This window comes from Struthio camelus, chromosome 2 (assembly GCF_040807025.1).
Source record: "Struthio camelus isolate bStrCam1 chromosome 2, bStrCam1.hap1, whole genome shotgun sequence".
NCBI lineage: Eukaryota > Metazoa > Chordata > Aves > Struthioniformes > Struthionidae > Struthio > Struthio camelus.
Window position 1 is genome coordinate 2,688,208 of NC_090943.1, and position 21,630 is coordinate 2,709,837.

A 21,630-nucleotide genomic window follows, 5' to 3' on the forward strand; every position below is an offset into this window, starting at 1 on the left:
ATGGGTTTGTCCCCACACCGAAAAGGGGGATGCACTTACTGAGGGGTCAGAAAACTGTTCTAGTACTGTGCTAACTTCCTTTAGGCTATGTTTCTTTCCTTTATTTTTTAATTTTTTTTTTTTCTCTCAGTGAGAATTTATGACTGATGATTCAGAAAGTGAACTGGTGTTTATTTTCCCTTTCCTATGATACTGCACATTGCCCATGTTCCAGGAAACATGACATAGCTGTTATTGCTAGAAATGAGTTTGCTGCCAGTCGTTTACATTCACAACTGGGTTCTGAAGGAAGGAATTCCTGGCAGTACTCCTCAAACTGTACAGTTTTGTTCCTTGCATTATCCCTGGGCATGTTTTTTTCAGATTTGCAAATCCAAACAGAAGATAAATCAGAATTGCCACTCGTGACCAGGGATCGAGTGTGTCTATTTTATCTCCTCTCCGCACTTTTGATTAATCTCTGAAACAGCTTAACTCGTTACCTAGTGCTTGCATTCTGCAAGATCTACAACAATTTGCAACTATTTACAGCCATGGATTGCACCCTCAATGGGGCACACTGGCATAGCTTCACTGATACCCACAGGACTGAACTCTAGCTGTGCAAATGGATACAGTCTCAAGGAAGTCAGCAGCAGTAGATCCATGACAGATACAAGTCAGATTTACAATATTGCTACCCAGGACCTGATAGCTTTAGGGAGAAATCTGGCTGAGCAGAGAAATTGTAACTAATGCACTTGAAATGATCAGCTGTGTCAAGCAACTTGAATACTCTTTGCCAGTTTGCAGAACAGCGAGAGCAGATCACGCAGTAGATCATGCATTTTCAGTAAGACCAAAAATGATGTATTTGTGGGAAGAATGCAGCTTGTGATGCAGTAGTCACACTTCTACTGAAGCTCTGAGCGGAGGTGAAGATGAAAGCCGAAGGAGAGAAGGAAGCAAGAATATTCAAATACATCTGGATTCTGTTCTGCATTTCTATACATCACTATGAACAAACAGAGTCAATAAAAAGGAGTCATTCCATGCACCAGTTGAGGTGGGCAATGTTTTCTCAATGTTTTTTTCCCCCACACAGTTCTCATGAAAATTTGGAAATTCACTGGCCTAGAACAGTAATTCACTAAAGAATTGATTTTGCTGGTTTTGGCTGGCATCAGTCTGCCCCATCGCGTCTATCTGGGTCTAAAGGAAATTACAAGTGGTTAACAAATAAAAGCCTAATTGTGCCAGATGTGGGACATTTTGGCAGCCTTTGAGGTCCAACAGTCTGATTGTGATTCCTTTATTCATTCATTTCAGGGAACAAAACTTTACAACAAAGTTCTGCTTGGAAACAGCAACAAAATTGATGCTTTTAATAAACGAAGAAGAAAAAAAAAACAAAGAAAAAGAGCAAAAGTAAAGAGCAATCACCACTGAGGCATTTTGTTTTGAATTTTCCTACTGGAAAGTTGGAAGAGATCATTGAAATTAACAGTTTTTGTCTGTGCCTAAACATTTTTCTTACAAAGAGAAAATGCCTTTCCTGTGGGGCAGAACTCAGCTGAGATGGCTTACCTTGCTTGGAAAAATACGAGGGCAAAGCAATTTTACTTTCAGTGGTAGATTTCCAAGCCATTTACAGCAGATAGATAGATAAAGTTCCCTGATCTATATGGAGAAGGTTAACAGACCGTGTAGCTGTGACCGCGGCCCTTTTATCCTAAAGCACTCGCATCCCACCAGGCGAAGACTGTCGTATTGCCACCTGGGACATCCCCTTTTGCTGCCCCAAAGCATTGCATAGCTTGGACACAAAGAAACCTGTGAGACAGGCCTAACGCTGAGCTGGGCTGGTGGAGGCGATATTTCTGCTAGCTCAACTGGTAAAATTGGGCCTGCTTTGAGGATGAACCTCCCTTTTTATGGGGGGAAAAGCAGGGCGCATCACGCAATGAGTTACGGAGGACAGAGAAATGAGACGTCAAGGACTCTGATCATGGCTTCGAACTCGCAGATCAGTTTCTTTGTGGCATTTAAAACATATCCAAGTATTTCAAAGGGAAAACGCTTTATCAGAGGAGCTGTTGCATACAGGATAGACTGGATTATGGGAACTTATCTATTAAAATAGTGCTAGGTTTAGATTAAAGGTCTTCCCCGTGCTTATTTCCCCTGAAGTATTTATTATCAAAAATTTTGTCACCCTTCAGCCCTGGCTTAGCTGCCCTCAACAAATCCGACTTTCTTAGTCTCCCCAAACCAGCCAGGCTCCTCAGCCCCAGTATCCAATGTGCACCTGCTCCAGTCTGAGTTCCAACACCAGATTTGCAGAGAGGTCATGCCTTTTATTAGTCAAATTTAAACAGGCTGGAAAAAACAGGCAAGCTTTTGCCTGTCAGATTAGGCACCCATAAAGGATGATCACAAAATACGCCGGAGAGGAAAACCTGTAAGTGGTTGCTTTTATATTCCAGCAGCCAAAGAGTTCACGTGGTGGAGCGGGTTGCAGTCCCTGCCTTAATGAGCAGATAATTATTCTACCTGCTAGGAACAGTTTTGATAGCAAATAATGAGCAAGGTCTCTTAGGAAACACAGGGCCGCCCGGTGGGGGATGGGGACCCTGGCTTCTGCCCCAAATAAGCAAAAAGGGGAATTTGAACACAGATTTTCTCTGTTCTGCGGAATGGTTTAGCACTGGACTATAAAAGAGGCATTGTTACAGTTTCTGTTAATGCTACTCTGGGAGAGAGTACGTGTGTTTGCACTTAACAGATGAGGGTATGGTTAGTCCCTGTATCCTGCAACACTTTCTGGACACTTTAGCACCCACCAGGCGTGGGACTGCAGAACATAGGCACAACTGCAATTAGATGGGATTTGGAGAATCTACCTTGTTTGATCGAGGTTCATAAAAAGTGTGTTTGCTTTACAAATAAAATATACATAGGCATTCTTCGGCTGATGCAGACAAGGGTGCACAAGCTTTGCACCTGCTTACTTGCCAAAACGACACGGCCTTGTCCACACCGGTAATGGGGAATGTTCTTTGACCTATGCTGGTCCTTGACCTGTGCCAAATATATGCCAGGGACCATATAGACAATTGCATTCCAGTGGTTAATTTAATAGTACAGATGTTGCTAAGAAGTTCTTATGCCACTTTGAAAAGCTAAGCTAAGCATTAAAGAATGTAAAAGGAAAATTCACAAACCCTAGGCTTTCACATCTAATTTCTAACTTGAAGACAACTTCATTACTCATTTCTCCTTGGGAAATGGGTGGAGAATGAGGTTCCACTTTTGGCAGAAGAGCCTTGTCTCTAGGGCACACACCCGAGAAATGGGAAACCTGGATTCAGGTCTCTCCTCAGCCTGAGGATTCAGACTTTGAACACCTCCGTCTCAGGAAATACATTTAACTGCAATGTTAAAGACCAAGGGGTGGGGGATATCCCCCCTTTTTTCTTGGAGTGAAACTCAGGTCTCTATGGTGAAAGGATGGAGCAGAAATTTGTAGCTCAGAGGATGAGAAGATTTCCCTGGGAGTGGGTGATACCCATTCAAAATACCCAGGATCATGATGCTCCTGGCATTGATGTGAAGACGAAACCGTCACTTTGAGGGAGTTGTCAGTGTCTGAGCTTGTAAAAACCACCAGGCAGAATTAAATTTGATGAATTAGCTGCAAATCCTAATAAAATCCTAATAATAGCACTTACGAACTTTATTAGAAAAGAAGCCTTTCAGTGCAGTGATTCTGATGTGCTCTGTAACGCTACAGAGTTACCATTTTCAAATGAAAGTCTATCCACATTTTTTTTGCAACACTGTGGAGATCAGTTAGGATAAATAAAACATATATATATTTTTACATCACTAAGTGGTCTAAAGGCCATTTGCCATCTGGCTCCTATTTAATAAACAAAGTGAATCAAATCAGACCAATAGAGTAGTCCAGGACTCATTTGACTTTCAGATGGGGTTGAATACACACATCCCTCAACATCCTAAGGAGAAATATTTTCAACACAAATAGACACCGGAAAGGCTTTCAATGATGGCTTTCAATATTTATTTCAGTGGAGAATTACAAGGAAAAAAAAAAACAGGCCTTGAATTAATCACATTTAAAATAACACAGCAGTAAACACAGACATGTTGAAGCTAGCATTTGATTATGATATAATCATATCATACTTGATAAGAAGAACTATATCAAAGTCTAATTATTCCAATCCAAGATTTTAAGGCAAGGAGGTACTTCTAGATCATCTTGCCTAATTTACCATAAAAAACAATTCTTGTAATTTCATCCAGTGGCCTCTGCACTGGACTCCTTAACTTATGTTTACTTATCTCTTTCTTCCAGAAAGCCCTCTATCTATGGTGCTTAATCTATGCATTTATTTTTATCAGCCAGGCTGGTCATCCAAATAAAACACAGTATGGGCTTATTTGACGGGCACTAATGGTAATCACAGAATCACAGAATCGTTTAGGTTGGAAGGGACCTCTGGAGATCATCTAGTCCAACCTCCCTGCTCAAGCAGGGTCACCTAGAGCATATTGCCCAGGATCACATCCAGGAGGGTTTTGAATATCTCCAGGGAAGGAGACTCCACTACCCCTCTGGGCAACCTGTTCCAATGCTCTGTCACCCCCACAGTCAAGAAGTTTTTTCTCAGGTTTAGGTGGAACTTCCTGTGGTTCAGTTTCTGCCCGTTGCCTCTTGTCCTGTTGCTGGGCACCACGGAGAAGAGGCTGGCCTCATCCTCTTGACACTCCCCCTTCAGATACTTGTACACGTTGATGAGATCCCCTCTCAATCTTCTCTTCTCCAGGCTGAACAGGCCCAGCTCTTGCAGTCTTTCTTCCTAGGAGAGGTGCTCCAGCCCTCTAATTATCTTGGTAGCCTTCCGCTGGACTCTCTCCAGGAGTGCCACGTCTCTCTTGTACTGGGGAGCCCAGAATTGGACACAGTACTCCGGGTGAGGCCTCCCCAGGGCTGAGGAGAGGGGCAGGATCACCTGCTGGCAACACTCTGCCTCATGCACCCCAGGAGACCAGTGGCCTTCTTGGCCACAAGGGCACACTGCTGCCTCATGTTTAACTTGTTGTCCACCAGCACTCCCAGGTCCTTCTTGGCAGAGCTACTTTCCAGCAGGTCAACCCCCAGCCTGTACTGGTGCATGGGATTCTTCCTGCCTAGGTGCAGGACCTTGCACTTGCCTTTGTGGAACTTCAGGAGGTTCCTCTCCGCCCACCTCTCCAGCCTGTCCAGGTCCCTCTGAAGGGCAGCACAGTCTTCTGGTGTGTTAGCCTCTCCCCCCAGTTTAGGATCATCAGCAAACTTGCTGAGGGTGCACTCTGTCCCTTCCTCCAGGTCATTGATGAATATATTGAACAAGACTGGACCCAGAACTGACCCCTGGGGGACACCACTAGCCACAGGCCTCCAACTAGACTCTGCACCACTGACCACAACCCTCTGAGCTTGGCCATCCAGCCAGCTCTCAATCCACCTCACCGTCCACTCGTCTAGCCCACACTTCCTGAGCTTGCCTAGGAGGATGTGATGGGAGACAGTGTCCAAAGCCCTGCTGAAGTCCAGGGAGACAACATCCACTGCTCTCCCCTCATCTACCCAGCCAGTCATTCCGTCATAGAAGGCTAGTAATCTCCTATATGAATTCCTTTTTGGTTGTGTCCTGTCCTATCACTTCATTAAACCCTCCTGAATTAATTAGACGAATTAGTGCCCTGCTCATCCTCACACTCTTCCTTGGCATGAGCCCAGCCAGTCCGACTTGCCTAGGTTCAGGCCTAGGCAATACCGACAGGAAGGCCAAAGTCTATTTATGACCCCTGAAATCAGTTGCACATGTTCGGGGAGCTGCTTACTTTGCTTAGGGAACTGCCAAAGAGCTAGTCCTGCAGCCAGCGAGCTCTCTGGGGAGTTATCTGGACCTACTGACTTGAAAATGCATAACTCGAGCAGATAATGTTAAATACAATTTCTCATTACAGGTGGGTTGAAAAGTTGTTTCTTATGATATGAATCCAGCTTCCTGTGCCTTTCTAACTGCAGAACACAAATATGTATTGAATGCACCACCATCATTCCTTAAAGCATGGTCATCTATGTCTGGAAATGGGCATTTATTTTTATTACAATGTCTGCCTTTTCTAAAAATATTCAAAACAAATTCCTGACAGCTGTGGAATGTAGCTTCTCTCATCATATTTCTCCATTTAATGCCTTCCAAATTACTGGCTTCATGCCTTCTTTCCCTTTCCCCCATTAGATTTTAACCTGGATTCTCCAGGAAACGAGGCTGATAAGATCATGTTGATTTTCCATCTGTCTGTCTGCCTCTCCCTATTGCTGGTTGAACTTACTGCCCGTACCAGACAGAAGGCTAAAGTTCCCCAAGAAGTTACGCACCTAACAGACTTATGAACATCATTGACTGATTAGAGGAGAAAGGAACAAAAACTCCAGTCCCTCATCCTTCCTGAGGTAAAAGCTGGGCAGTCAGTGTGCACGGTCCATGGGGCCAACCAGTCAGACCAGCATAGCCAAAGATGGGGTGAACTGGGAGGACGTGGGCACTGCAGTGTGGTGGGGAAATGTTGGACACCAGGGAGGAGCTGGGACACTTTTTTGAGAAGGGGACAGGCTACAGACACGAGGCTGTGAAATTCGGTTTCGTTAACTCCACTGATAATGCTACAATGCTGCTGTGAACAGAAATTATCATCTTGTTTATGTATTTTATTGCTTGCAATGTTCGTTTCCTCTGTAAGTCGGCAGGATATTTACGAAAAGACATTCTTTGACTGGGAATTGCAACTATTTAATACACTTCTTTTAATAGCTCCCAGTTCTAAATTGCATTTGATCAGTCTCTGTTTTTCTTGTGGTCCATTTCACTGTCAGCTCTCCTTAGCACAGACAAATTTGCTCTTTTGAACCATGTCATCAAATCACTGACAAACATACATTTGTAAAGCAGATCTCCTGTGTCTGCTCTGGTTTTCTAAGCTCTAACCGCATCATGTAGACCTTACCCAACATTTTTCATCAAAAGCAATCACAGCAATGATGTTGTAGCTGGGATAGGGAGAAATAAGATAGGCAAAAGTCTGTTATCTTCCATTTGAGCACCTGGCAGAGTTGAAAGAAAGGACTAGCTTTTTGTCTGCAGAGGTCTTTCTCAGATACATCAGGATTAGCATCATATGGGAAAACTAGCAAAAGGAAGCAAGCACAATCATCCATTAGACTAGGAGAAGCGGAGTAAGTCTCCTCAATGTCTTAAGCTTGAGTGTTGCACTATATTTACTTCCTTCCTTGGAGACAAGAAACCGTTTGCACAATTCTTTTACTGGCAGATGTGATTGAAAAGGGTCAAAATTCTGGCTCGTAAGAGATATATTGTACTGGAACATAGCAAGCCTTTTACTGGAATAGTTGCGAACTGTTCAAACTGTTGTCTTAAATGAGGACAGATGTCCCCATCATAAATTATTTATTTATGCTACCTATTAGGTAATAAGGATATTTTTTCTTGTTGCCTATAAAATACAAACGTTTCCCAATTAAACAGGGTGAGGATTGAGTAAGCACAATGCTATCACCATCTGTCTATAACTAATTTCCTGGCAGAAGCTACAGTGAAAAATAACAGGCAAGAGTGTTCCTTTGAAGGTTGGGGGGGGGGTGATGTCTGGGAAGGCAGGAAAGTCTGCTGTGCTGACAGGAAGGAGCTTCTCCCATGAAGAAATGGAGAAAAGCTGTTGGTTTCCAAAATGACTTTGGATTCAGAGCTTTTCCTTGGAAATTTAGGAGCCTGCTTAATTTATGGTGATGCTTATGAATATTTTAGCTCATCACTGGATTTCATATGGCCATTTCAATAAGTCTGACACTTGCGCACGACTACGTGACTACATGAGGTCAGCTGACTTGAATCACCTCCCAACCTGCCACGCAGACTGACACATGGTAAAGGGTGAGGTTCCCTGGCTTATTTTCCTTCAAGCAGCCAAGGCCATGGATGGGGGACAGCAAGGACACACCCTGCGACATCAAGCCTGGAGAAGATAAAGAGTTTGTCTTCCAGGGACAGCAGGAATTTCAAACCAGGCTACCAGCAGCTACTGAAGATGGATCGATGGGTAGGGGCCTAAGTAGGTTCATCTCCCTGAAGACACGTGAAAGCCACAGGGACTGATTCCAGTCATCCTGGGGACATCCTAGGGACAGTGTCTTCATTAGCTCAGATGAATTGCCTATTCCTCTACACTGACTACAGAAAAAGCTGCGGGTGACCAACTCAGGCTTGGATATTTAAACACAGTGAGATTAAACCTGCCTCAGATCTCCTGTAGTATCGTGTTTCTTTGTCCTTTAGGGAACAAAAGATGCACACATTCCTGATTTAACTGGCAAGAGCCTGTCAATAATATTGAAAACCACTGTCAGCAGACTTTGAAGGGTGGGGCACCAAGGGATATTTGCCTTGCCCTGAAGTCAGAGTTGGAGATCCTTCCACTGGTATGATCTTTCCCCTGGATAAGGCATCAGCTCTTATTTCTCGCTTAGTGAAGAAACCTCAAACTTCTTCTTCCTGAAATCCTGATTTCCAGATTTGAGACCTGTCCTATCCTGTCCTAATTGCAGACTGAGAAAAAGTACACATTCTTGCCCCTCACACCCTACTTCCCTTTCAAAGATCAGTGATACAAGCTGCAGAGCGCTTCAGGAGGTCCTCTGGTCTGGATCAGCAGGAGGCCAAGACTGTGGGCTGGCAACTGATTTTGATGCAATAACATCCAGAACAGTAGCTCACAACACAAGATGTGCGGTACAATGCAAGTACTATTTCTGGTACCTGTGAGCAATGCTGTGCAGATGAGCATTTATGTTTGTAAACAAGAAAATATTCCACACTTAACAGCATAAATTCTTATCATCTGGGTGTCTTGGACAGTTCCTTCACATATAGTCATTAATGTTATGCATAGATCCTATTTACTACTGATGTTGACAATGAAAGAGTGATTAGCTCATCCTTAAACTATAGCTTAGCTTGCTATGGGGTTTATTTGTGGTCTTTTTGCTCAAAAAGTCTGGCCAAAAAGCCTGGAGAATGTTCAGAGAAAGGCAACAACGATAACCAAAGGTATGGAAGCCTATCATATGAGAAACAAATAAGAAGGTTTGGACTTTTCAGCTTGGAGAAGAGAAATCCTAAAAGGAGCATGATGCAGAGTAGCCTAAAGGGGTTGACTAGAGATTTGGCTATTCACTGTTCCGTTCAATCCAAAGCTTGAGGTTAGAGAATGAAGCTAGTAGGAGACATATTGAAATGAAGAGGGGATAATTCTTCATGCAATAGGTAATACCTCCGTAGATCTTCCTTCTCAAGCATGTCATGGGTGCAAAAAGCTTATACAGGTTTAAGGTGAAACTGGACAAGTACTTGAAAGAACAATCCATTAAGAATTACTAAATAGACAAATACCTTCAGGAAATACCTTCAGCTGAAAATATTTGGAGAATGGGATAAATATTCAGGAATTGAAATACATATATATATATGTATGTGTGTGTATGTATACACATTAGCTTTGTTCTTCTTATTCTCTGGTTATGCTTTTATGACTACTGTTCAAGATAGGATTGGTGTCAGTCAGTGTGGCTGTTCTTCTGAGCTGCCAGGGGCTTTCGTTAGCACCTTTCAGCAAATAAGTTCTTACTACTGGACTTCCCAGATTGGAAATTTCTGAAATAATAAGCAGCATGGCCTCAATGTTTGTAAGAGTCAGTGTGTTACATCCTGCTTTTTTTTGAGGACTTTTTTCCAGACAAATGCCGGCTATATTTACATTATCAAGCATATGATGCAGTTGGAGCGGGGCAGAGCAAAATGCTGAAAAGCTAAATGGTTGATGCTGAGGAATCTACATCCACACTATCCACATTATACATAGTTTGGGGCATTTTGCTTTGGATTGACTTTAGTTTGGTCCCAAGATGTGTGGCTTCCTGATCCTAATCTCGTTTATGTAAAGCAGCATAGACTTCTCATAGTTCTAAATCCGATACTTGTCGGAGGGGTTTGAATGCCTACCTGAGTGTGCAGAAATATTGCACGTGATGTTATGATGTTATTTTTCTGTCTTAAAAAAATCAGGACAGAAATCATTAATTTTCCTACTTTTGTTTGGGTTCAGTAGCTTATGACCAGTCAGACATTATAGACTGTTTAACAAATGAAGTCAATAGGTCAGTGGAAAATTAGTGGAAAGAAAGCTGAAGGTGGGGGGCGGGATCTAAGAGGTCAATTCAACTGCCCAAACATATATGCCTAGTGCCATTTAAGATACCATGGGGATCCCACCTTCAGTTGCCGCACCAGAAGAGCACTGGTCTCCTACTGGTCACCTGATATATGTACAAACTAATGCAAATGTCACCTAAGAGCATGACTGGGGAAAATGTGGGCCCGCTGCTGAATGGAGTGGCTACCCTGGTAGTGAAGAATATATAGAAGGTAGAGTTGCTGAATGCCTTCTCTGCTTCACTCTTTACTGCTAAGGCCAGTCCTCAGGAATTCCAGACCCTGGGGACAAGGGATAAAATCTGGAGAAAGGAAGACTCTCCCTTGGTCGAGGAGGATCGGGCTAGAGATCATTTATCCAAACTTGACATCCACAAATCTATGGGCCCCGATGGGATGCACCCACGAGTGCTGAGGGAGCTGGCGGATGTTATTGCTAGGCCGCTTTCCATCATCTTGGAAAGATCCTGGAAAACAGGAGAGGTGCCTGAGGACTGGAAGAAAGCCAGTGTCACGCCAGTCTTCCAAAAGGGCAAGAAGGAGGAGCCAGGAAACTACAGGCCTCACCTCCATCTCTGGAAAGGTCATGGAACAGCTCCTCCTGGAGGTCATCACTAAGCATATGGAGGACAAGAAGGTGATCAGGAGTAGTCAGCATGGATTCACCAAAGGGAAATCATGCTTGACCAATCTGATAGCCTTCTATGACGGAATGGCTGGCTGGGCAGATGAGGGGAGAGCAGTGGATGTTGTCTGCCTGGACTTCAGTAGGGCTTTGGACACTGTCTCCCATCACATCCTCCTAGGCAAGCTCAGGAAGTGTGGGCTAGACGAGTGGACGGTGAGGTGGATTGAGAACTGGCTGGATGGCCGAGCTCAGAGGGTTGTGGTCAGTGGTGCAGAGTCTAGTTGGAGGCCTGTGGCTAGTGGTGTCCCCCAGGGGTCAGTCCTGGGTCCAGTCTTGTTCAATATATTCATCAATGACCTGGAGGAAGGGACAGAGTGCACCCTCAGCAAGTTTGCTGATGATCCTAAACTGGGGGGAGAGGCTAACACACCAGAAGACTGTGCTGCCCTTCAGAGGGACCTGGACAGGCTGGAGAGGTGGGCGGAGAGGAACCTCCTGAAGTTCCACAAAGGCAAGTGCAAGGTCCTGCACCTAGGCAGGAAGAATCCCATGCACCAGTACAGGCTGGGGGTTGACCTGCTGGAAAGTAGCTCTGCCAAGAAGGACCTGGGAGTGCTGGTGGACAACAAGTTAAACATGAGGCAGCAGTGTGCCCTTGTGGCCAAGAAGGCCACTGGTCTCCTGGGGTGCATGAGGCAGAGTGTTGCCAGCAGGTGGAGGGAGGTGATCCTGCCCCTCTCCTCAGCCCTGGGGAGGCCTCACCCGGAGTACTGTGTCCAATTCTGGGCTCCCCAGTACAAGAGAGACGTGGCACTCCTGGAGAGAGTCCAGCGGAAGGCTACCAAGATAATTAGAGGGCTGGAGCACCTCTCCTAGGAAGAAAGACTGCAAGAGCTGGGCCTGTTCAGCCTGGAGAAGAGAAGATTGAGAGGGGATCTCATCAACGTGTACAAGTATCTGAAGGGGGAGTGTCAAGAGGATGAGGCCAGCCTCTTCTCCGTGGTGCCCAGCAACAGGACAAGAGGCAACGGGCAGAAACTGAACCACAGGAAGTTCCATCGGAACATGAGGAAAAACTTCTTGACTGTGGGGGTGACAGAGCATTGGAACAGCTTGCCCAGAGAGGTGGTGGAGTCTCCTCCCCTAGAGATATTCAAAAGCCATCTGGACACGATCCTGAGCAATGTGTTCTAGAGGACCCTGCTTGAACAGGGAGGTTGGACTAGATGATCTCCAGAGGTCCCTTCCAACCTTGGCCATGCTGTGATTCTTTGATCAGAGTGTCCTCAGTGACACTGGCTGTCTATATCTGTGCAACATAAGGAAGTCCCAAATATCCCTCACCAAGCCAGGAGGAAATTGTAAACAAAGAATCATTAGCTGGGGAATCTACTTGAACTGAATGAGGCAGGACCTGGAGGAAACTCTTCTGTGTAGGGTGGGTGAATGGTTCCATCCTTCCCGCAGAGAAGCCATATCAGTCATTGAAGGGTTTAGGATGGAAATTCCTTCCAGTTCCTAGCCTACTCTTTTGGGGGAAATACCTCACTCAGTTCATACTGAGGTACACATGACAACAGGCTAATGATTTTTTTTTACCATGGAAATACACAGGCCCTAGAACAGTGGAGCTCTTTGCTGATGTTTCTAGAGGCTACTCTTATGGGAATACTGCTACTCTTATTGCTACTGCAGCTAGGTTTTTGCTTAGACACTTTCCTGAACCACAAAACTAGTAATTTTCAATTTTATGGCTTATAGTCAGGGAGTCTCTCTTCTTCATAAGAACTCAGTGTATCAGCAGCCATCCTTAAATATAACACATGTAACACATGGTTTTGGGGGTTCTGGAAGCATAAAGAATAGAGACAAACTGTTAGGTCTAGTGGCTGAAGATGTTTTGCCAGCAGATAGCAAAACACATGTGGGGTGGTACTGAATAGATCAACAAGTCTTTGGAAAGGATCTATAAGTGCTTCCTCCCACTCCACCATGGCTCCTAAATAGTCACCTTCTGTCTTCCTGTGTAGGGGAGGGACTTTTTGACACATATTTTGCTTACTGAGAACTTGTCTTTACCATGAGTGTGAATTTAAACTCTAACTTAAATTCTGTTTAATAAAATTCAGATCTTCCCTCACTTCACTGATAGATATAGGTGCTTTCAAAAAGACTTTTCTGGCCTCAGCATGAGCATCTCGAGCATCTTTGCTGCAATGCAGAAGCAACTTAGCACATTGCAAGTACAGAGAATGCAACAGGATCTTTCCAAAACTTTTGTCAGAACTCCTCTCCTTGTAACCTACTGGCCCAGCAAACACGGGCACTTTTGCACAGAATTCACTGGGGTACAATTGCCAGGCTGAGTTAGCCTCCTGCAGCACAGAGAACCATGGGCTGGGCCTTGAAAGGCCCTAGTGTTGTGCCCAGCTGTGCCATTTCACAGTGGGGTTAATCTTATGCGACTGAGGTTATCTTAAGAAAATGAATATGAGTGTAGATAACCCAAGCTTATATTGCCGTAATAGGAGAGCAAATGCTGTGAATCTGGCTTCCTCCTTCAAAGGTGATCAAAGGGTTGCATGCATCTGCCTAAGACCAGTCTGGACACCACTAAGACTTTCTCCGTGAGGGAATTAGAAAATGAACATCATCTATTCCTGAGAAAGCAATGACATGAGGAACTGGGGTCCAAGATCAAAGACACAGAACTGGCGATCAGGATTCATTGGAAGGAAAAGCCCCCAAAGCTGTTTGCATTCTGGTCCCATTATATTAGGATTACATGAAAAACAGATGCAAGAATCTTTCTAACATCACAGAGAACCAAGTATTTAGCCCACAGACCCTTCAGAGCATTAACAGCAGGGGTTATCAGGGAATCAGATGAGGAGCGGCAACTCAGATCCCTCAGCGGCAACTTCAGGCACCCGCACTGATGTTGGCGTGACAGAGCACAGCGAATCGGTATGCACAGAGGAATGTGTTTTCCCATCTGCAGAGCAGACGCAGAGTTAGACATGATAGGAGAGAGGCAGAGAGTGAGCGAGGTATTCACCCCATTAAATGCCACCTCATGGTTCTGGCACATGGGCTGACCTCATGGCGATGAGTCCACCCTTTGAACGAGATGATTTCTGCTGACAGCCCTCTGGCTCCGCTCCATCCCCAAGATCAGGTATCTGGAGGATTTTATTTGTCACATGGATACCGCATTCGCCCACAGGATCTTGAAAAGCACAATATGAGACTATAATGATACTGAAGATCAGATGATGTGGGTAGCCTTCCGCTTCAAGAAGTGTGGAGGCGACTGAAATCATCACATTCCGTAGACACCTTCTTTCCAGTAAAGGAAAACTAAACCAAGCCTGTGGAGAGAGTTTAATCAGTCTAAGCCAGATCCTCAAGCGATGCAACTCAGCATCATTTCACTGATATTTATGGGACCATGCTGACTGCTGCCAGCAGAGAGGTTGGCCCCTCGTGCTCCTTGTTCCACACCACCTGGTCTCACCACCAGAAAACAATCTCGAGCACGTTTAAATATTTGCAAGTCTGGCCATTTTCTCAGGTAACCTGACTGTAGGCTGGAGATGACTTTTGCTGAGGTAGAAATGTATGGATACGGTAGAAATGAGCTAGGTTGATTCTGCTGGGAACCTCAGTTGTCTAAATGTCATGTGCTGAAGGGTACAGTCTTCTTAGAGTGAGGCCTTTGTTCTCTCCTTATTCATTATGAAGAGCTCTTCAGAGGGAAGACCAATCTGTATGAAAGTGGGTGCGTACCTAAGACAGGAAGGATACTGTTCTCCGTTATTAGAAGAGAGAACATCATCATCAATATTACAAAGCCAGCTCCACAAAGTGCCTAAGGGATAAGTAGAAGTAAAGCCGTCCTCCCTCTCTTTCTTCTCTGCTTCAGTCGCCACTGAAATCCTGGAGTACAGAATATAAATTATCGAGCAATGTGAGCTGAGGTGAGTGAGTGACAGCTCCCGCAGCCAAAGTGGATCCCAAATCTCAAAGCGAAACTCAGTAAAAATCCATAGATGTTCAGTAGATCTTATCTAAAACCCTAAAGGGATTTGCGTTTACTCACAAATAGGCCAGCAGTCTTTGGGCAGAGCGCTAAATCCCAGTGTGTTGCAACCTTTTCACCATTTAACCAAGTATGACCCCAAGGAATTAAGCAGAGTCATTTATAATTTACAGAAGATTTGGAGAGAGACATGAATACTTCCTCCCAGAAATAGTGCCTGGAACGAGACTTCAGTATGTTAAGCCATGTCGTAACTAACACGATAAGGGGAACAATATGATAACATTTAAGTATTTACATGCTTGCAAATGAAATCAAAGAGAGTTTTTAATAACAGCGACATGTCATTTGGGACAGGCTTTGATGAGCTGTCACGTGTAAAACTTTTGCAAGGTGCAGCTCTGTCCAAAAGTTTGGGGTCACTGGGGAAAGAAAGAAAAACTAAATAATGGCTGTACTACTGAGCTATAAACATTGTGCAAAGGCTACAGATGAAATATGAGAAAATAATATGAAAGCAGAAAGCTAGATTTTTATAGTAGCTTTGCTTCCGAAGGACGTCAGGAGTGGCAAGCTGTCGTGATTGTCCTAAATGCAAACAGGTTTCACTTACACATCCATGCTAAGGAACCTCTGTGCTGTCTGTACTACTCTTACAGTAATTATTATTATTTTTTACAGTAACACTTTACAGTAACTCAGAGAAGAATCCAGCTGTGCAAGGAGCTGTATAAAGACAGGAAAAATGGAAAGCATTTATTCCAAAATCAACTTACTCTGCTCATTCACATGCATAACTGTGATGGGGAGAGGTGAAAGAAAAACACAGCGGGGGGAAGAAAGCACGGACAAGACTGGGCAAAATGTTGTGTTTTAGAATAGACAGATGGACAGTCGGACAGATTCTGACAAACCGAAAGGACGGAGCATTGGGAGGGGAAATAAATTGTTCTGTAAATTCACCTCTCCCCTCCCACAGGCCCATTCTTGAAACAGAGAGAGTGAGAGAGAAATTAAAAAAAGAAAGAAGGAAAGAGAAGGAGGTAATGAGAGGGAAGGAAGAGAGGAAGGAAGGAGAAGCAAGGAAAGAGAAGGAAGGAAACAAGGAAGGAGAAAGAAGGAAGGAAGAGAGGAAGGGAGGAAGAAAGGAAGGAAGGAAGGAAGGAAGGGGAGGAGGAAGGGAGGGAGAAAGGGAGGGAGGGAGGGAGGAAAGACCCCCCTCCCAGAGGGAGGATAGGACCAAGAGTGAAAAGGCTGAATACTTAGCGTCACCCCCTTCCCTCTCCATTCAAAACACACTGCAGCACTGATGAGGCAATGTAAGACTTCCAGCTGTGTCAAGCCACAAACAGTAGAGTATAATTTTGCAAATATTTGCCCAAGAATAATATCCTTGCAGAGTTATCCTTGCTTTGCCCTCATATTCAAATGATCTACTTAAAAGGAAGCTTTTTAGAGACACATCTTGGGCAGGACATACATCTGGAAAGAGTGGCGCCCTTGATCATTGTTTTCTTCTTTCGCAGCCTGGTGAAGGCTGCTGTAGGTAGGAGATCTGCCGTCACAGGGATACTCAGCAGACGGCCAGACCAACGGCCAGACCAAAGTGACAGCCACGGCCTTGCTTCCAGGGAGAGCATGGGGCACTATCAACTCTCCCAGCCCCTTATCAGAAGCTCTGGAGATCAGAAGGACCAAAATGTCCTATTTCTGTAGAGGGATACCGATACTGTGGAACTCTTGTGGGTGTATTCTGCACCCTTTATTGGGGCAAAATCTCCGTGTTTTTAAAAGAGGTGGTTGGATGTTCACCTAAAATAGGAGCATGCTACCTCTACTTAGTGCAGATTAACAGGTCTCCGGTGGTGTCCGTAGGCCAAGTTGGATGTAAAATAACAGTGACCTCAGTCTAGGTGTCTCATGGCTAGGGTAACATAAGCAGAAAGCGCAGAGAATATATTTGATTTCAAAAGGGATTTACGGGCTTCTTCTAGCAGGGCAATAGCTATCCTGAGAAGAGGTGTGTACACTCACAGGGATACAAGAATCAACAGGAGAATTCATGTATGACTGTAACGTGTGTAATATTTCCCTTATCCAAGAGTGAACAGAACTGAGAATGGGACCGAAGCAATCAAGGATCGATGGATTTTCATTTGCTTTCTACAGCCACACTGAGAACTCCTCGCTCCCGTCAAAGTGTGTGTGTGTGTGTGTTGAGGGGATAGGGGAGGGAGGTGAGCAACAGCTATTGCATTAATGAGAGTTTGATGTGCGAATTGCCTTGTCTTCACCAGCAAGAGTGCTGGGCAACAATAGTGAAGTGAGTGTTAAATGTGTTCCCTTATGCTTGCCACGGGGAACCAACTGCTCTTGCAGAGGCTACTCTCAGGGGAAATAAAACAACAAGAACAACAGTAACAGCAGCAGCAGCAGCAGCAGCAGCAACAGCAACAACAGCAACCACAATCCACCGAAAACTTCCATAAAAGCAAACTGGAACAAATTCTCCCCAAATTCCCCTTCAAATTTTTTGGTGTTGTAGACACCTGCATTTGCTGAGATGAAACTATCTCTAGGAGTCTTTTCATTAAATTGCTAATATGCTTTCTGCATTAATTAAGAGAAATAAGCCATAGCTCTTCAAGTATCTTCTTACACAGGTCCTTAACTGTAACTGAGGTCCCTAGATGCAGCTTTTAATTAACTCATTAGCTCAGTAAAAGCAGTGGGCCAAATGGACCCTTTCTGCTCACTGGATTGCATCGTGGCTGACTGTTCAGCAAGGATTTGATTCAGATCCCCTGGCTTGACCCTGCAACTCTTGGGACCCCTAAGTGGTCTGTCATTATAGTAGCAGACAGGCTCGTGATTGCATGGCTTGTACAACAACGAGCTTGGCTGATCTTGAAATGTTCAGGCCTACTCTTCAGTCTCTTGTTGGCAACATATCCAGAAAGCAGGACATGCTGTCACAGAAGGAAATAAAGAGATGGATGGATGTCTTTGTGGAAAAGCCAGATGGTTAAGTGAGACAGCTGGCCACAGTCAAACAAAAATTATGGCTAATGATCAAGCCAGGTACCAGCCAGAGTCAACAAACTCCATACTGGCTCATTCCAAATTTAGAGTTTAAATTTAGCAGGACACCCTGATGTGCATGTAAACCTCTAAACTCTTCCTCTCCTGGAAAATGTTTTCCCGTCTCTAATTTCATGCAGCAGACATTTGCATTTCCAAAAGCAGCACTGATGACATGTTTGAGAGCTTAAATATCAGGAAAAAAAAAAAAAGGGGGGAGAGGAAAGGAAAGGATCTCATCTGATTATCCAGAAGTGCCAGTGTTCAGTAACAGCTCAAAACTTCTGATGGAATTTCATCTTCCATCCCCTGTCACTCAGTCCCTTCCCTTCGTCTGGGACGAACGGCATCCTCATTTCTGAGTAAAGGAAGTCAGTGCAGACATCCGTGTCTCTGACACACCCCAGGAAAGGACATTTCTGAACTCCTTTTTCACCCTGAGAGCACTCATATCGGTGGAGAAAATTTCTGTTTTCTAAGGCTGTCAAAATTGGTCCTGTAGACAAAATTGTATTTTTATAATGAAAGAAAATGCCTGCCTCTCTATCTCACTTTTTTTTTTTTTTAATAAAGAAGGTATTACATATAATTTGATTCAGAGCAGAGACAGATTTAGACACTGCAAAGGCTTAGAGAAAACACTTGACTCGTTTAAATCAGATTTCCTTAACAAAGGCCAGTAACTGCCATTTCAGGACAAATAAACCAAATCAGCTGTCAGCTGAACTTGCATGTTGCTTGCAGAATGTCACCCCTTTGTGGTGTGGTAACCTCAGGGGACATTAAGCACACGTCCTGCCAGCGCAACTTGCTCCTGCATTTAAGGAGACGAGTCTTCTTTCTTATTATCCTTTCCTGTCACCTAGATTCAACCTCTGGCCTCTATTTCTTTTTTTCCTTCCGAGATTAAAGACCTCCTTGCCAGACCCTCAGCCAGAAGACTTTGCACAAAACACCAGAAACCTCTAAAAACACAACCCAGCCAACGGAGAACGCTGAGCTTGCCCTTTACCCTGCTAATGCACACGTTTGCTTTACCAATACCAGGAATCCCAGGGGCTCCGCTCCTGCTAATAAAGGTAAGTATGTACATAAACATTTGCAAGGGTGTGGGGGGGTGATGAGGTGTTAAGTGGAAATTTCTTTTCTTAGCAGTGTTGATTTGTGAGCCTTGGGGGAAATATGCTAGGGGCCTCTGTGAAGAGGCTCTGGATTGATTTTATTCTTATCCCACTGTGTCAACCGGAGCTATAATAAATAAATGATAATTATAATGATTAGAATCTGCTCTGTTATCGCACTATTCATCCAGAGACCTCAGCACCTGGGAAGAGGGGCATTGCTATCTCTGTTTTCAGGATTTGCTTGCGATCATACAGCAAGCTGCTGAGGATGGAGCCCAGGCCTCTCCGCGTCCTGAAGAACCGGACTTGGTGCACTGAAGGAGTTGTTAAGACGAGGCTGCCTGCATTTAAATAAAACTTACCATGCATACTTTAGCTATTGAAATACGGGCCGGCTGGAATGCTGGGGTTAGCCAGATTACATTTCATACATGCACGCCTGACAATTTCACTTACCTAATTCTTACATCCAAAGAAAAAAATATGCCGGTGCCTCTTTCGTACAACAAATGGATCCTATTAACTCAGAATAGCTTTGGTTTTAACTTTATAGTTTCAAGCTTCCTGGTAGTGTATTGCAAGGTTTATGCCTCAGCTCTTCAGAGGGGAGAAAAAAAAAATGTATGACCAGGCTTTAGCCAGGGCATGCTGTTTCTTTCGGGTGTGTGTGCGGGGGAGGAAAATGTGCATTTGAAAAAATTATATGTATTTTTGCATGTAGTTTCAGTGTTTAGAATTAGAAAGCTGTCTGATAGGTCAGAAGTTCAACTGAGAAATCATCTGAGGGTCAGGTTTTCATGTCTCAGGATCTATTTGGTATGAACTGGACTGAAATTTTCCCCATGCTGGTCCCCACCCATATCCTGATGTGATTAATCTGGTCCATATGCCTCTGCACTGGTCTGGGTTTCCAGCCCCTGAGAACGTGCTTTCGTGTTTAGAAAAGACTACTGAGGGCTTGAGCTGGATCAAGTTAGAAGGGAGATAGGACTATCCCTCCCCAATTCAAAGGCTATCTGATATTAGGTTGTCTATTTGGAGCCTGTGTCGAGGGATGCAGTCAACGATGAGTGGAAGTAAACACAATTTATCCAGGTCTAATAGCATACAGAGATTGTCCTTCTGAAATATCCTACAGGGGAAGCTGCTAAGTTGGGAGAACTATCTCGACTTGTTCACTTTTCAGCTACCGAGGAGGTGAGTTTCCTTGACTTACATAACATGGCACTGCAGATCAGGCTCACCGTAATATGCACTCCTGAATCAAGGCCATGCAAGATCAGTGGGGTGAAGATCACTGAAATCCTGAGACTAGGGCAGGTTATGCTAGTAGATATTATGCCTTCCTTGCTTTTGGATCTTCTCTGCCCTCCTTGGCAGCTCCTACATCTCCTGATGGTGGTGCGTGCCCTCAGTTTGGGTGACTTTGGTAAGCGAACTCTATCCGCTGACTTGTGATGACTACTGAGTTATATCACATAGGAAAGAATCAGGCCTGAATCTATGCAGTGTTACCCATTTCTCTATAACACAGTGGAACATTTACTAACACGAGTTCTGGATTTGAGCAGCCTCTTATCTAAAGGTCTAAAAGTCCTTCACGGTTTATTTCCCATAACGTGGAGAGGAGAGGAGAGGAGAGGAGAGGAGAGGAGAGGAGAGGAGAGGAGAGGAGAGGAGAGGAAAGAAAGGGAAGGGAAGGGAAGGGAAGGGAAAGTCACCCCTCAATACTAGGAGAAAAATCGCACATCACTAGTTTCAAAAGTGATGTGGAAACACCCAAACTGAGCTGCTTCAAAAGGAGTTCATTTTCAGAATATGGTGAATATCTGCCCTCTGAGAAACAGACCCTTTAAAGTGTCTGCTCCTGAGATCCATAAATAATCTATCATTATGAAACTTTTGGACAACATTTTCTGCATGGATATTTCTGGGTCATACACCAAACACTGAGTTTCCCCTAAAGAGCTTTCTTCTGTAGGCTCCAATAGCCCCCTTTTAAGTTTCCATGATGGAATGCATCCACACAAATTTTCATTTCCTTTTAAAAAAAGGCATATACCTCAAATGAAAGCAGTTGAAATTAGAATGAATCATGCTACCACATCGCTTCTAACTTTTCAGCTCTTTCATTGCATGGGATGTTTTCAAGTTTCATTGCTTTATTTCTGTATCAGAATGGAGGCATTTTTGCACAAATTGGTAAGTCCAAACAAATGGGAAACTGTGTCCTGCCCTGCCCTTGCAAAAATTGATTTCTTCCAAAGTATGAAAAATGGCTAGAAGGGAGGATGAAGTGGATCATGAGTCAAAGGCCTGCCGAACAGACCCCGCGGGCTGTGGAGTCTCCTCTCCTAGTTCATTAAGCCTCACAAAACACTCTGTTCCTGAAAGCCATCAACAGTGAAACCCCAC